Source organism: Pteropus medius, unplaced genomic scaffold (assembly GCF_902729225.1).
Source record: "Pteropus medius unplaced genomic scaffold, Ma_sr-lr_union100, whole genome shotgun sequence".
Lineage (NCBI taxonomy): Eukaryota > Metazoa > Chordata > Mammalia > Chiroptera > Pteropodidae > Pteropus > Pteropus medius.
In genome coordinates, this window is record NW_024351543.1 from 14672588 (window position 1) to 14689318 (window position 16731).

At 39.2% G+C, this 16731-nt stretch overlaps 1 long non-coding RNA gene across 2 annotated transcripts in view; it reads left to right on the top strand.

The window, feature by feature from the left end:
• Window positions 1-16731, top strand: part of LOC120586799 (uncharacterized) — a 46176-nt gene that overhangs the window by 15556 nt on the left and 13889 nt on the right. Inside the window, exon 2 of one of the 2 annotated variants that reach the window (XR_005648807.1) lies at window positions 13409-13563. This is a non-coding gene — a long non-coding RNA (uncharacterized LOC120586799). Of the gene's footprint in view, window positions 1-11882; window positions 13564-16731 lie in introns of those variants that run through there. The other variant, XR_005648808.1, reaches the window with a different exon arrangement.

A 16731-nucleotide genomic window follows, 5' to 3' on the forward strand; every position in this document is an offset into this window, starting at 1 on the left:
AATGTTTATTTGTCACATTAGTGACGGTATTAACTTTGCACTGGGTTAAGTGTCTGCTGGATTTCTCCAGTATAAAGTTACTATTTTTCCCTCTGTAATTACAATCATCTTTTAGGGAAATATTTTGAAACTACGTAAATGTCAAATAGGTGTTTTGAGAGTAAGATGGGGTGCCGATACTTAAACCGGGATAACAGAAGTAAGCCAGGATTATTGTGGAAAAACTAGGACATACGGTCACCCTAGTTTTGAAGGACTTTTGTGACTTCCTGCTATCGTGATCAGGTGGAATCCAGCCACAGCTTATGGGACACAATTGGGGTGAGGCCTTTCCTGAGTCTCCCACTACTCTGCCCCCATTTCACCTTGTAGAGACGTTCATCAAAGACTTGTAATACTTAAGTGTATCTTTGACTCCTTGTCTCTTTCTTCTCAGACTGAGAGTCCCTTGAAGGCAAGGACCCCACCATTGCGTCTTTATCTCCTAGTACCTTATTTGCAGCTGGTACCAGGGAGGCACTGCCTAAATGTTTGAATTCATACTGATCTTCTCCAAACCTCGGCTTTCTCGATTTTTGGAAAGAAGGATAATGAACTTTGCTAAGATGTCCTTAAGGATCTATTGTAATGAGATTTTATAAGAGAAAGTGCTTGGTAACCAGGAAAGTACCAGAGAACCCTAAGGCATTGCTATTTGGAGCTAAGAAAGTCCCAGATACCAGTGTGAGGACACCTGAGTCTCTTTTTACACCTGGGTGGGGCAACCCAAACTCAGATGTGAAATCAGCTTGTCTACTCCCTGTTCCTAAGGATTGTTCCTGTGGCTGTCTTGTTTGTATCAGTAGCCTCAGGGCCTTAGCATGGAACCAACCAGAGATGCTCGATAAGTCTTTTGAAGGAACACTTGTCCAAGTGTGAATCCATCCCCTTTTCCTCCTCTTAGTGTTTGGTCCAATAGAAAGCTAAAAACTCGTACTCCATCTGATACAGTATTGTGTAACCATTAAAAAGAAATGCTCATGAAGAGACATAACAAGTAAAGAGATTCAATTAATAACAAAGAAAACTGCTTACAAAGAAAGTCCCACATGCAGATGGCTTCACTGGTAAATTTGAAGAAGAATGAATGCCAGTTCTTCATAAACTTGTCCAAAAAGTCGATGAGAAGGGAACACTTCTCAGTTCGTCCTGTGATGCCAGTATTATCCTCATATCACTACCACACAGAGACATCATAAGAAAATGATATTCAATATTTCTTATGAATATAAATTTTAAAATCCTCAACAAAATACTAGTGTGCATAATCCAGCAATGTATAAAAAGAATTATACACTATGGCCAAATGGGATTTATCTTAGGAGTGTGATATATGAAAATCAAGCCTTAGGAGGTTGGCAATATATGAAAATCAATCAATGTAATATGCCACATCAAAAGGATAAAGGGGAAAAAAAGGCTCACGATCATCTCAACAGACACAGAAAAGGCATTTGACAAAATCCAATACCCTTTTATAGTAGAAATACTCAGCAAACTAAGACCAGAAGAGAACCTCCTAAACCTGATAAACATAAAACAAACCTACAGCTAACATCATACTTCTTGGTGGATGACAGAAGGTTTTTTTCCTACAATCAGGAACAAGATAATACTTTCAACTAATTGACAAGCTAGTTAGACAAGGAAACGAAAGCATCCAGATAGGAAAGAAAGATGTAAACTATATGTCATCTACTTGTAGATGACATGATCATAAGGACCCAGAATAATCCAAACTATTTTAAAAAGAAAGAACTAAGCTAGACTACTCATACTTTTCTATTTTAAAACTTTTTCTAAAGCCACATTGATCAGGACAGTGTGGTACTGGTGTAAGGGTAGAATATAGGTTAATGGAATATAATCAAGAGTCCAGAAAGAAACACATAAATTTACATGGTGCCAACACCATTCAATGGGACAAGAAGTCTGTGTAATAAATGGTTCTGGGACAACCTGATAGACACATGCAAGTAAATGAATTTGGCTCCTTCCTCATGCCATATATAAAACAACTCAAAATGAATCAAGGACCTAAATGTAAGAGCGAAAACTATAAAACTTTTAGAAGGACACATAGGCTTAATTCATCATGATATTGGATTAGGCAATGGTTTCTCAGATATGACCAAAAGCATAAGCAACAAAAGAAAAAGTACATAAATAGGACTTCAACAGAATTAAAAATTTTATGCTTCAAGAACACAGTCAAGAAAAGAAAAAGTCCAATGAATGGCAGAAAATACTTGTATATCATGTATCTGACAAGGGACTTATATCTAGACTATATAAGGAAGTCTTACAACTCAATAATAAAGAAACAATCTGATTTTAAAATGAGCAGAGATCTGAATATACATTTCTCTTAGAATATATACGAATGGCCATTAGGCACATGAAAAATGCTTAACATCATTAGCAGGAAAATGCAAATCAAAACCACATTGAATATTACTTCACACCCTCTAGGAGAGCTATAATAAAAAAGGCAGATACCAGGTGTCGGCAAGGATGTGGAGAACTTGGAATCTTTGTGCACTATTGGTGGAATGGTATAGTGCTGTGGGAAACCAGTAGGGGAGTTCCTCAAAATATTAAATATAAAGTTACCATATGACCTAGCAATTCCACTCCTAGGTGCATTAAAGAGAATTAAACACATATGTCCACACAAAAAACTGCATGTGAATGTTCATAGTAGCATTATTCATAAGAGCCAAAAAGTGGAAACAACCCAAATGTATATCAGTTGATGAATGTTAGCCATACAATGGGATATTATTTAGCCATAAAAAGAAATGAAGTCCTGATACATGCTACAACATGAATAAACCTTAAAAATATTGTGCTAAGTGAAATTAGCCAGATAAAAAAGGCCACTTATTATAGGGTTACATTTATATGAAATGTCCAGAATAGGCAAATCCATAAAGACAAAAAGTATCAGATGTAAGTGGTTGCCAGCAGCTGGGGGCTGGGGATAATGGGGATGACTGCTAACGGGTATAGGGTTTCCATATAGGGTGACCAAACTTCTCTGTTTGCTTGGGACAAAGATGTCTCTGGGACATGGTGGGAGTTTCAGTTCTAAAGCTGAGACAGTCTCAGGCAAATCAGGAGGAATTGGTGGTCTTATTCCATATCTGTAAATGAATGTGTTATATTTGGTTGTCTCTAAGGTCCCTTCTACTCACAAATTCTTTGAGACTTTATTTGTGAATAAACAAACAACAACACATGCTCAAAGATAAAAACCAGAAAAGCCTGTTTTTCTTTCCCTGTCTGATAAATGATACTTTCCCCCTCCTCCCGCCTGCCTCCCCACTCCACCCCACCCCACCCCACAGGCTTGCTGTCCAACTTCTTAACTTTTCGCAGGGTATCACGGCCAGCAGCAGGGTTCCTTAATTGTGGAGGAAGCATGCATACCACATATCTAGAAAATACCCCCGCTCAGTCTCTAACCCCAAACCAATTAAATCAGAACATCTGGGGGTGGGAACCAGGCCATGAGTATTTTTGAAAAAGCTGCCCAGGTGGTTCAAATGTGCAGCCAGGTGTGAGAACCAGCAGCAGTGTGATCTGACAGCTGCCCAGCTCCTCTTTCCCTTTACTTCCTCCAGGCAGTACCAGCCTCTCCAGTGATTGGACCAAGGGCTGCTGAGAAATATGAGCTGAACCAATCAGTCTCTCTCAGGAATTTGAACTAAGACATTGAGGGGAGGTTTGAGAAAGGCAGGAGAGAGAGGCCATGATAGGTCACAGGTGGAAGGTGGGGAGTAGAGGCCTTAGGAAATTGAGGAAGAACAATGAAAACTGTGGCAGGGAGGGACCCAAGCAGATATGCAGGAGGTCACAGACCAGCTACTGCTGGTCCTGCCCTGCTTTCATTCCAGGGTCTTCCTAATTCTAGCTGGCCTGTTGTGTTTTGATAATAAATATATATATTTTTTATTGGCAGTAGGATATATTGTATTCTCTAAAGATAGCTACAACAATATCTCCATCCCACGTGTCCCCCTCAATGTTACCTGGCCATCAAGAGGTGGCATAGAATTCTCCCCTTGAATATGGCCTGACCATATGCCAACAGATTGCAGTGGAGATAGCACTGTGTGACTTCCAAGGCTAAATCAGAGAAGCCATGAAGCTTCCATCCGGTTCCTTTGGTGCCTTCGCTCAGGGAGAATTGAGCCGCCATGTAAGAAATCTGACTACCGTGAGACAGCCATCTGAATAGGTCATGTGTAGGCTCTCCAACTGACAGTCCAAGCTGAATCCAGCCATCCAATCAGTCTCACCGACATGCCATATCAGATACTCCAGACTCGCCCACCCACCAGCTGAGTACCACTGAGTGACCCCAGTCAACACCATGAGGAGCAGAAGAATCGTTCAGCCTGAGCCCTGCCCACGGTCTTGATCTGCAGAATCCATGAGATATAATAAAATGATTGTTACATAATCGACAAAGTTTGGGTTAGTTTGTTACACAGCAGTAGTAAGTAGAACAAGCAGTCTAAGAAAATCTGTATTTCTATCATCAAAAGAGCCTGATTAACACATCCAATTCTATCCCTCCGGATCTGTTCCCATTCCTAACTCACCATAGGTTTAGTTTTCACCGGGCTCCTAACCACCAACTTCTCACTGTATTGTTTTCTATAGCAGTTGCACCATTTTACATTCTCATCGGCAATGTACAAGGATTCCAATTCGTCCAATTCGTCCACGTCCTCACTAACACTTGGCAGTTTCTATTGTTGTTGTTTAGTCATCTCGATGAATGGAAAGTGTTATCTCATTGTGGTTTTGATTTGCATTTCTCTAATGATGAGTGATATTGAGCATCACTGATTTCATATGCTTATTGACCATTTGTATATCTTCTTGTATATCTGCTTGCATGTCTATTTAAGTCCTTTGGCCAGTTTTTCATCAAGTTGATTGTTTTTTGATGTTTTTGAACATATTCTCCCAAGTTGATTGTCAGAATACATTAAAAAGTCAAGGAAAGACTCTTGTGAAGCTACCTACCAAAACAGGGTGAAAATGAATCTGATTTAATCAAAAGTAGCAGTGTTAGCTGCGTAGATAAAACGCCATATAACCAAACTAAAGTCAACATTATAGGAAAGATTGTTTTTTTTTTTTTGTCTTCATATAACAACAATGGATTTTTTAACATATGGCATGTAAAATCCAATAAGCAAAATATAAACCTCAGCAAAATTAAACAGGGCAAGGACACAAACATGTAGTTACAAAAGAAGAAATACACTGTCCTTTCTACAAGCAAAGTCTTGTGGTAGCAAAACCGACATCTTACCTCCATTAAGTCCCATGGTTAGGAGACAGTAAACACTTTCAACCCTGACTAATTTCAGCTCTCCAAATAAATGAACTCCTGAGCATTGCCTGTAAATTGCTGACTACGTGATGTAATTACCCCTGACTTCTGCAATGCTGCTGTCTGTAGACTGGCCACAGCTTTTGCAGAAATGATAACCCTATAAGAAAATTGATGGTTTTCAGTAATGAACATACCAATTGTGAGTTCAGCCACCTTGGCGATTTTTCAGTGTTTTGCTTTAACGGCTTGTTGCATTTTTTTATTTGATGAGCAGATCTTTCTGAGTCTTGTATTTCTTGCAAGTAAACTTATTTCCTTTTCTAAATGCTGTTATTTCTGAGTTCTCAATTCATTGGTAATTGATGAAATGCAAATTAAAATATCGAGATCCTATTTTTACCTATTAAATAGACAAAGTTGTATTTTTTCCAAGATACTTCTCAATGCCAGCTAAATAGGCAGTGCGCTGGGCCCACCTACATGACTAGCAGGCAATTTGGTTATATTTATTGACAGCTTTTAAAATATACCCTTTAAATCCTGTAATTTTAGTACCTGCAATTCAATCAATGGTTATAATTAGGTCATATATCCTAAAATTAAAAAACAAACACTAAAATACCATTGACTTACAAATAGTTAAATACATTTCTAAGAATATTTAATGCTATGGGAAAATGCTCTTGATTTAACGTAAAATGAAAAAAGTGGGATTATACAGGGTAATCGAAATTTGACAATAAAACCATATATATCGAATTTTTAAAAACTAAGAGAGAAAAGAAGCATTTTAATTACCATCCTTTCTCTTTCTTTAAGGAAGAAAATTTTAGATCATATTGTTCTGTTGCCGTTTAATAACAGAGAACACTAAAACATTAAGTTCGATTAATTTAGAATTATTTATATGTTCTGTATTAAAGTCAGTTAAAGTGGGTGGTGAGAAATGAAGGAAAGAAGCAAGAGGGGTAAAGAAAGAGAGATGACATAGTGTAGGGGAGGCCGGAGGAGAGACAGGCAGGTAGACGAAAGACCTAGAAACTTAGGCAGAGCAATCACATGAAGTCAATCCATGGGGCACTGTTTTGTGATCTCTCTCTGTCTCTGTCTCTGTCTCTCTCTGTCTCTCTGTCTCTCTCTCTCTCACCCTTTCCTTTCTTTCTCTCTCTCCTGGCTCTGTAATAGAAAACAACAACAACAACAAAAAACCTCAGCTCTGAACCAACAAGAACACAGACTCTTCTGTAGATACAAGTATTCAAGTGAAAAAAATGATGTTCACATGAATCCTGGTCAGTAAGCACGGGCAGGAGTATGCAGGCTGGTGTTTGCAAAGGACGTCAGAGATGTCTCAGAAGTTGTAGTGGGTTGTTCTGGAGGGAAAACAAAATCTCACTGCAAAAAGGCTCAGTACGCTTCTGTGGAAATCGCCGATGAACATCGTGCATGTGTCCCACCTCCCGGGGGCAGGGACATCAGGCTCAGGTTACTGAATTATTTATTGGGGTTCTAATTTTAAAAGGATAAAACCAGTTTTAAAAAATTAAAAGGGCAGTGTAGGGGAGTAGGCAAGGACTGGCTGAAAGAAAAGGACAGGCTGTTATTTACTAAGGGCCCACACATGCCTGCACGCATGCACACACACACACACACACACAGGTGCAGACCTGTAATGGGATCAGAGAGGCAGTGTACCAGCAAATTAAGCAAAAGTCTTTAACAAAGATCAAAAACAGGAGTAATTGCCAGCGGCTGGCTTCTATTGATACAGAACTGGCCCCGTGGAAAGAAAGAGCTTTGAAATGCTGGGTCAGATGTCCTCCCTCAAACTGAGATTCATACCTTGAGTTAGCCAGGTTTGAGAACTTTTTACTGGTTTAAAACCCTCCAAGGAGTTTAGCAGTAGGGAAATGTCCCGAAGTTGAAATTAGGACAGTTTTACAAACACAGGAGATTTAGCACTTGGTAGCTGGAAAATAAAGCAGGGTTCTTTGGCCCAATATGAGAGAAACAGATCAAATTAACAGCTTAGCAATTCAGCTACCCATAGAGAGAACCCAAGAAGCTATTCAACACCTGTAAGCACCCTGCTTGGTGTGGATTTCAGGAACCCCAGGACCTTTGATTCTTGTGATTCCTGTATGGTCATTTCTTTCAATACGTCAAGGTGGTATAAGCTCTGAGGTGGCTGGAAGTAATGTAGACAGAAAGTTCTGAGGACTTTGCATATGTATCTGTGGATAAAGGTAGGTTAGTGGTAGGATGCGCAGAACAAAATATCTTCTTTCCCTTTCCTGTCTGTTTCCTTTACTTCCAAAGAGTGGCCTTGGCCACAGTGCTGGGGCATTGCTGTGACACCGAGACAGACGTAGGGCAGGATTATAAATGACAAGGAGGCGTAGACAAAACCCCCCAGTAAAGTGGTTAATACCTTTTATGGATAAGAAAGTTAGAGGCCGTACAGCCCACCTGAACCGCGAGATGGTCACTGTAGGTATTGCCATGAGAACCCAATGGCATAAACACACATTAGGAAGCCAATGCACAGAAGGAAATCCTTGGAGAGATGAGAAGGGAGGAAAATAGATTCGACAGCTTGTTGCTGCCACAGCTTCCTTAACGAAGATAAGATCAGGACTGGGTTTATTTAAAAAGAGACAAATCCTGGTGTCTACCCAAGATGTTTGTTCATACTGTATTTAATCTGTTGGCAGGAGCAAGGAAGAAGTCATATTTGGTAAACACTACTTAAAGTAATAGCTATTCCTGGCAGAGCAAGTTTGTAAACCGGATACTGAAAATGAACCATGAAAAATTAGCATAGCCTTGGTAGCATGTCCTTTGTAGGGGTTCCAGCTGTGTTTTCTTACAAACACAGACCATGTTTGTCCCCAGAGCTTTGAACACCCCCTCGGAGAGGGACGTCAGAAAGCAGAAGGTGTAACTGGTCGTCACACTCCAGTTCCTTAGAAAAGGGACACACGGATCTTTCTCGGAAAGCTGTTCAGTCAGTTTTGCTAAATGGAGTTTCAAACTCAGCTTACAACCTGTGGAATAAATATTTCTAAATTAAAGTGATTTACACAAAAATGTTAGTTGACCGCTCAGTGAAATCACCCGGGGAGTCTGGGACCCACTCTAGACTAGTGAAATCAGAATCTCTGAGAAGTAGGCAGGTTATTGGCCTTGTTTCAAAAGCCTTCCACATGGTTTAGGTATAGACGCAGGGTAAGAAACAGTGGTACAGAGCAGTGCTGTTCAAATTTAACGGGCATACGACTCACCTGGGGATCTCCTTCAACTTCAGAGTTTGATTCAGGCGGGTCTGGGGAGGATTGGAGGGCCTGCATTTCTAATGAGCTTCAGGGGATGCTGATGCTGTCGATCTCGGGGCTACACTGAGGATAACAAGGGTCTCCAGGGCTGGCTCTTTCATTATAGGCATTGGAACTAAGGATTCAAAGCCAGTGATAAATCTTGTCACCATTTTGGTTAAAAAATGAAATCTCATGTATGAGAGGAGGACAGGAGTAAGCAATCGCATCAGATGAGCAGAAATCAGAAAAACAATTTTCAATTTTAGTTACTTTTTTAGTAAACGTTACTTCAACTGATGAATCAGTTAACAACATGTGGTATATCTTTACAATGGAGTATTATTCAGCCACAAAAAAGGAATAAAGTTCTGATGCATACTACGACATGGATAAACGCCCAAAATATTATGCTAAGTAAAAGAAATCAGTCACGAAAGACCACATATCATATAATTCCATTTATATCAAATTTCCAGAATAGGCATATTTATGGAGACAGAAAGTAGATTTTTGATTGCTTAGGAGGGAGGGAGGAATAAAGGGGTGATAGCTAATGGGTATAGGGATTCTTTTTTGAAGTCGTGAAATCTTCTAAAATTGACTGTACTAAAAACCCCTTGGATTGTACACTTTAAATAGGTGAATTGTATGATATGTGAACTATATCTCAATAAAACTGTTAAAAATTATTAGGTCTTTGCCATGCATATAAGCAACCAAACATATTAAAGACTATATAATATATAACATTCATTATATTTTATATATACTGCCTTCATATATGATATAGATATATATGATGTATAGAAGGTATAATATAAAGTATAAATATTATATTAAGACTTGTAGGAGCAATTCAACTTTTTTAAAAAAGGAAAACAACCCAACAGGAAAACAGAGGATGTACACAGATAATTCCTGCCAGAGGAAACCGGAAGGGCTGATGCACACATGGGAAAGAGGCTAAACCTCTTTGGAAATCAGGGAATAAACATTACAATTTCAACCAGATACCGTTTTTGACCTATCAGATTGGCAAAAAGCTACAAAAATTAGTATGATGACACTAGGCGATGGCAAATATGGAGAAATGAGAATTCTCATGTATCACTGGTGGGAGAGTAGATTGGTCCAAAATCTTTGGAAAGCAATTTAGCAATATTTCAATATGCAAAGTGTGTATATCCCATGACTTGCTAGTAAATACATGTGAAGAAGTCTCATCCATGTACAAAGGAGGGACATATAGGAATATTTTTGCATGGGAATATATTCCCATTATTTTCCATATTAGTAAAAAAACTTCAACCTATATGCCATCAATAGAGAAATAGATAACTATCCTGGGATTTATTCATAAAATGGAAAATTAGACAGCAGTTAAAAATAAATGAATTTGAGCTACTGTATGTAATAAAAATATCTGAAATATGATTCATATTATCTCCTAGAAATGAGGCAAAAGAGAGCAAAGGTTCAGGAGAAAGTCAAGTTGACACATATATATTGCTTGCACCTGTCATGTCATTGCTTCTGTCACATTGCATTGACACAGCATGTAACGAGGCCAAACCTTGATCCAGGGGGGCTGGGAAATAGATGGTGTGTTAAGTCTCATGGCTGAGGACATGCATTTGGGGATGGGTGAAGAATTGGGCCATGATGGAAATCTCCACCTCACCATGTCTTTGTACCATCTCATCAACATTAATTATTGCTTCAGGAATCAATTGGAACAGAGCACCCCCTAAATGTCAGCTCTGGGCTGAACACTGGAGACACATTGAGGTATCAGCAGAACCATCAGGCTCAGGGAAATAGTCTCGTCGAGAAGACAGGACATAGTCACACAAAAATCAGTAACTTTCAACTTGAAGAGAGAACTGACCCATGCGTTGAAGGAAAGGTAGGGCTTGGTGGCTAGTGGAGAAAAGGACACTCTGGGAGGGAGAGGTGTCTTAAAGAAAAATTGGCAGTAGTCATGCCTCTGTGCCTTTGTGAAATAGGACTAATGCCACCTGCCTTGAAATGAAGCATTATGGGAAAGTACCTGGCACACAGTAGCCTCTTGGAACGTGTTAACAGAATCTAGAAATTTAGCTCTGACCCAGACCTCCCTCCATATGTCACTCAGTCTCTCAGCTCCTACGGCACTTCTTTTGTCCCTTACTAGGCTCTCTGCCATCACAGGGCCTCATCACGTGCTGTTCCCCTCACTTGGAACACTCCTCCATCTCCTATTTTGTTCCACTGCATCCTGATATATGTTTCAATGGTCACTTCCTCAGGAAATGCCCTCCCTGACTTCCCAGGCTAGGTCAACACCATAGTTATGAACGCGGCTCAGCACAGTCTCTGCTCTCAATAAGTAGTTGTTGAATCAATGATGGTGGTTGCATTACCCTTGTGCGGTGCCGCCCTCATGTGATTCCTCTGGGCATTGCAACAATTTATTTAAACTGACGCTCGACGGCTCCCATGCTTTTGTGAGTGAACAATCAAATGAGATGGGGCGCAATAGATGCGTGAAAAGGTGTTCATCGTCACTAATGCAAATCAAAACCACCGTGAACTATCACTTTACACCTATTAGGATGGCCGTTATCAAAAACACAATAGATAAGAAATGTTGGCAAGGATGTTGGCAAGGAGAAAAGGGAATCCCTGTGTACCGTTGGTGGGAATGTAAAGTGGGACAGCTGTTATGAAAAAACAGCATAGATTTTCCTTAAAAAATTAAAAATAGAACTACCGTATAATCCAGCAATTCCACTGCTGGGTATAGAGCCAGAAGAAACAAAATTGGCGTCTTGAAGCGGTATCTGCACTTCCATATTCACTGCAGCATTATCCACGATAGTCAAGATATGGGAACAACCTCAGGGTGTGTCAGTGGATGAATGGGTAAATAAAATGTGGTATATAGACATAATAGACTATTATTTGGCCACACACACACACAAAAATCCTGCCGTTGGTGACAACGTGGATGAAGCTGAAGGACATTATGCTAAGTGAAATAAGCCAGAGAAAGACAACTACTGTATAATTTGACCGATATGAGGAATCTAAACAAGTTGAACTCATAGAAGCAGAGAGTAGAAAGGTGGTTGCCAGGGGCTGGGGGTGGGAAAAATGGAAAGATGTTGGTCAAAGGGTACAGACTCTCAGTTGTGAGAATAAGAAGTCTGGGGATCTAATGTACCGCCTGGTGACTCTAGTTAATAATACTGTATTTTATACTTGAAATTTGCTAAGAGAATAGACCTCAAGGGTTCTTACCACCACAAAAAGTAAATGTAAGTGTGGAATATGTTAATTAGATTGATTGTGGTAATCATTTCACAATGTGTGTATAGATATAAAATCATCACTATTATATCTTAAATATTTACAAGTTTTTGTCGGTTATGCCTCAATAAAGCTGGGGAAGAAAAAAGAAAGACAACACGAGAACAGGCCCCTAACTAAGTCAATCCTGAGGAATAGGTGCAAGGTTTATGAATTCCCCCCCAAAACAAAATGTGAACTTCTGCCTGGGCCCCGCCTCGGACACTGCCGTGGGCTCTCGGCTGTCAGGGCGGCCCTCCCCCTTCTCTGCGGCCTCGCAGATCCCTCTTTGCCTCTACTTGGACTTCATCACTGCCTCGCCCAGACCACACCTCTGCTCCCCGTTCCCTTCTGGCCCACTGCACCAGGATGTTCTCTTGCCTCCTGGACGTCTCCCTTTGAAGGCCCCAAGTGATTCAAACCAAATATGGGTGTCTTTTTCTCCCTGGGTACTTTCCATCTTGGAAGTTCTCTAATGTGTTCAGGGAGCTGTGAAAAGGCTATTACCTGCTTTCCAACTTCTCAACAAATCTAACACTATTTAGAGACGAGAAAAACTGAAGCCTGGAGAGGTTAAGTAACTTGCCTAGAGTCACAGAGTTTCAACATTTGAACCCCTCTGATTCAAAAGTCTCCAAACTAGGTGTAGACTCATTTTAAGGGGCCAGGAGCTTTTACAAATTGAGGGCAGAGAATTCTCTTTAAGAATAAAAAATGCATTTAAGAAGACAAAGATAGGTACGGAGACTTAGAAGCGACTTGTACAAGTAAGGGTCTTTTTTTTTTTTTACAAGTAAGTGTCTTGAAACTTAAATTTCCTTAGCTTCATGATCAAATGACCTCTAAATGAAAATTACGCCACATCCAAAGATAACAGTCAGGCAAACCAGAAGGAAGATTAGAATGCGAGGAGGTTTTTTTCTTTCGATGTTTACCACCCTCCTTGGTGAAACCTCTTTAAAGCATAAAGGTCCATTTTTTAGAATTATTTCCCAGGTATGCTCCCGGAGTCTTTCTTGCAAGCAAAAAACAGGAAGCAGGTGTTTTTGTATTTGTCAGAGTGTCAGTGTCAGAATGAGAAGGCAGAAATTTAACAAAGACAAACCTAAGTAGGTGTCCGACATCAAGGAAGGGAAAGAGATCCAAAAGCAACAAAATCTAATCAGATGTCTAAGTGGATAGAGAGCAGAGAGAAAGTAAAACTGCTGTACATCATAATGTGTGGTTGTTTTTGAGTTTAAAAGTCAAAAGGAAACCTAGACACTTGACAACTGCCAAACATAAACTCAGCTTAGTTCACAAGAAATGTGTGGCTTTCTAAAAACTTGACCAAAAGTCACAGGAACAATGATGCTATTTTTTTCAGGCTGCCAAGTACCAAAGGAAAAGTCATTCCCAGACAATGACCTCCAGTGGACAGGAGGGTCATAGTTCACCGGGACCTCAAATTTCCTCAGATAAGCATCTTACCCCATGTCAGCTTGTTTCTTATGAGCTTCCTGGGGTTTTACCTAAATTTGTGTATGTGTGTTTAAAAAATTATTACTGTTTTTTGTTTCCACATTCCTTGTAAACAGCTCACTTACATGACTCATTTTGTGCCTATATAAACTTTCAGCACCACCGCCATGACTGTTAGTAAGATGGCTGCTTTAACAAAATTATAGTCTTGAATAACAAAATTTTACTGTTTACAGTTAAACTGGTAGGAAAGACTTCTAAAGTCTTGATAAATACATTTCTTGGATTTATTGGTTCAATTTAGGTCCCTGATTATTATAAAGGAGCCCCTAATAGAGGTTATAGAAGTAATTAAGGAAAGAAAGTGAGGCCAGAAGCATAAATTGAAGCCATCCTTTTGAAGGTTAATTTTGCAATGCCTGTTAAAAATACAAAACACATACCTGTGAGGCAGCAATTCCATTTCTAGGATTTTATCCTCTATATTTACACACATAAATGAGCAGAGATACACATGCAATTTTTAACGTTTACTGCAGCAATTGTAATAAGAGAAATACAGAAAACAACCTGAGAGAAACAACCTATTACATCTGATAGGAGTTCCAGAAGAGAAGAGAGGCAATTTTTGAAAAAATAAAGGCTGAAATGTGTCCATAATTAATTGTATGCAATCAACTTTATATTATTTTCCATAATATATTTGTTAAAATTTTACCAGATAGTCCTTTTAACTTTTTATGACTGTGTATAAACTAAGTCTCTGGTGAACTTTTTTTTTTTTGACGAAGTAAGTTGTATGAGGAATCCATACACATAATTTTCTACTAATTTACTGAAGGCATGACCGATTCAGGTTACTGAAATGAGCCATGTTACCTTGGTATGGATGTAGTATTGTAGCAAGACTTGGGTTCTAGCCCTGGCTTCACCATTTTAGTATCCATTTAATCACTTGGTCAAGTCAGCTAACTCCTCTTTGAATTTCATTTATCTCATTGGTAAGTGGGAATAACACCTATTTAGTCTAGCTAGCTCATAGAAATATTGTAAAGGTCAGTGAAAAGCAGGAAATCAACATATTTAGAAGAGAAAAACCGTGTAATATTAATAGCTGCTTGTGGTAGACACAATGCTATCTGTTCACTGAATTATTAAAACTTTTTTTCTGAAGTACACAGTGAAACTACATTTCCCAGCCTCCCCAGCAGTTAGGCGATTGAGTTTTGGCCAGTGACGTACAAAAGAAAAAATACTTCCAGGAGTTATGTTCTATTTGATTCTTCATTCTTCTCTTGTGTGTTGATTGGATATCAATTTCCAGGATGACCTGGAAGTAATGTATTGGAGATGGTAGAACTTCTTTAAGCCTGGATCTCTACATGACTCTGTAGAGAAAGTGCCCACCCACTCCAGCATGGTCCACACTGGACTATGACACAAAAATTATTATATTATGCCACTGAGATTTAAGTGTTGTTACAGCAGCAAGTATAACATACCCTAAGACACTGCTAAAAAGATGGTTGAGGAGATAAGAGGTGGAACTTGCAGAAATATCAAGAGATTTGGGAGAATTTACCCAATGGCCACTATAGCATTTTATCTGTTTTGCCAGACAATGTCTGGACACAGGAGGCTGTGTTGGAATGTGGGTGGGTATGCCTGTGGGTATCTCTGTGTGTTCTTTTCCTCTCCAGGACTAACTGGCAAAGTCCAGATTTTTGTATATAATTGTCCCTCCTTCTCCAGAATTAATGCGATGTCCAGGATTGTGCTTTTTAAACAGTAGAGAGTCATTAAGCTGTCTTCAACATGTCAAAAGCTTTTAATTAGAAATATCATTAGATTTTAGGTAAGTTCACATGCCAGCTGTCATCCTTGAAAACCTTGTCTAGCTTAAGTCAAAAGGAATGGCTTTTTAGCTTCTCCTCAAAAACTAAGACGTGAAACATCTCTGAATTTTACACCAGGTGAGTGAAGTAGAGCCATTGGAAAAGTACCTTATCATTAAACTTAACACACCTTGTAATTTGTCAAGCTGGTTGACCACTTGACAACTATTATAAAAAAGACAAGACATAACAAGTGTCAGCAAGGATGTGGAGGAAAGGGCTCTTGTGCATTCTTGCTGGGAATGTAAAGTGGCACAGCTACTACGAAAAACAGCATGTAAATCCCCCTATATTAAAAGGAGAACTACTATATGATATGGCAATTCCACTCTGGGTATCTGGCCAAAGGAAATGAAATCAGTCTCTGGAAGAGGTATCTGCATCCCCACATTCACTGCAGCATTATTCACAATAGACAAGATGTGAAAACAACCTGTCAATGGATAAATATGGTATATACGCACAATGGAATATTAGCCACAAAAAGAAATCCTGCCATTTGTGGAGAATATTATGCTAAGTGAAATAAGCCAGACAGGGAAAGACAAATACTGTGTGATCTCACTTACATGTGAAATCCAAGTCAGTTGAACTCATAGAAACAGAACAGTGGTTGCTAGGGGTTGGGGATGGTAGAATTGGAGAGATGTTAGTCAAAGGTTGGTCAAAGGCTTTTTGTTGGTATCTTCAGGTTTATTTCCCAGTTTGCTAATTCCATCTTCAGCTCTGTCAAATCTACTCTTTAATCTGTGTGATGACATGATTAAAATTATATTCATTTTTAGATGTTCTAATAGCTTTATTTTTCAAGTCTGCTTTGTTGTTTTTCTCCATAGTAATTTGTTCTTAATACTTTAATCCTCTCTTTATGTCTTTAGCTTTAAAATGACCTTTCAAAGCATCTATCCTATTGCTCAATTTATTGTCTGAAACTCTGGGCATCCAATTCTTCTATTTTAAAAATTCTATTGCCTTTCAATCATGATTTTGTAATTATTTTATGTCTTTTGTAATTATTTTGTGCATATTCAGTGGAATCATATTTGGGAAGCCTGTGCAGCCTGGATCCAGCATGGATTTTTGCAGTGTTTTGTGTTGTTTCTGCCAGCTATCTACTGCTATTACTGGCCCGAGTTCCAGTTTTTTATGCTTTTTACTTGTGGCTTCCTGGATATCAAAATTCAAACTCCAAACCTGTTTGGGGTGCTGGATTCATGGTTACGAATTTTCAGAAGAGACATTTTCTCTACCTGGAACCCAACTTCTTTGTGTTGATCCATGGGTTTCCCTAGTCCATTATTTCCCTAACACTATAGCCCTCGGAGGGCTCTAG